The sequence below is a fragment of the Galeopterus variegatus genome, unplaced genomic scaffold, assembly GCF_000696425.1.
Source record: "Galeopterus variegatus unplaced genomic scaffold, G_variegatus-3.0.2 Scaffold4951, whole genome shotgun sequence".
NCBI classification, from domain to species: domain Eukaryota; kingdom Metazoa; phylum Chordata; class Mammalia; order Dermoptera; family Cynocephalidae; genus Galeopterus; species Galeopterus variegatus.
The window spans coordinates 134,533-135,423 of NW_007731062.1; the positions used below are offsets into that span (position 1 = coordinate 134,533).

At 53.5% G+C, this 891-nt stretch overlaps 1 protein-coding gene across 2 annotated transcripts in view; it reads left to right on the top strand.

The window, feature by feature from the left end:
* The first annotated feature begins 519 nt into the window (after nucleotides 1-519).
* The window catches only part of UCP2 (uncoupling protein 2 (mitochondrial, proton carrier)), a 7,797-nt gene continuing 7,425 nt past the window's right edge, over nucleotides 520-891 (top strand). For both annotated transcript variants that reach the window (XM_008588676.1, XM_008588677.1), the window contains exon 1: nucleotides 520-671. The gene's annotated coding sequence lies outside the window, so the exon portion shown is untranslated. The remainder of the gene's footprint in view (nucleotides 672-891) is intronic.

The window sequence follows — 891 nt, forward strand, 5'->3', positions numbered from 1 at the left end:
TCCCTCCTCAGGAGGCTCCAGGCCGTGTGCTCCCGTCGCCTTTTCTGGGCTGTTTCTGCTGAGAGGAGGCTTTGAGCTGGTCGATCCGGCCTCCGCAGGGCCGGCTCCCAGGACCTCCAACCTCCTAGCAGCCGGGGTGTGGGCCCCAGCCAGCTCCCAGAGAGTCGTTGTCCCATCGTGAGCCCCTCACAACACTCTTCCCCACCAAAATGTGAAGACTCTGTTGGGGGACGCTTATCTATGGTACTGAATATCACAAAAGCAGAAGCCTGCAAGAGACCCAATGTATGATGCTAAGCAGGAGGGAGGACTCCTGGATTCATTTCCCCCCTCAGATATGTGCACTTAATCTCTGGCTGCCCTGGGTGAAAAGGGCCCCTGTCTCCCCCACTCCCCCCAAGGCAAGGACTGAGTGAGCTTGTGTGTCATGGGCAAGTGGCCCTCTCCTTACTGGGGGTGGTCCTTTAAGGTGGATTTCCCTTTCTAAACTCTCCTCCATTGCCCTCACCCACAGGACACATAGTATGACCTTTGGGTGTTTCGTCTCCCAGCCATTTTCTATGGAAAACCAAGGGGATCGGGCTATGATAGCCACTGGCAGCTTTGAAGAACGGGACGCCTTTAGAGAAGCTTGATCTTGGAGGCCTCAGTGTGAGACCTTACAAGGACGGGTAAGAGTCCATTCTAAGGGAGAGGTCTCCTGTTGCCTCCTAGCCTTTTGGTCTAGGGGCGGGAATCAGCAGGACATTAAGAGAACTACCACCACTACCCCACTGAAGTTGTTCTTCATAGTTCATAAAGCATTTTCGTACATCCCTGGTCTCATCCTGGCCCTTAAGCTGACCCTGATAAGCCAAGGGTGGTGGTCCCCATTTTATTTATTTTTTATTT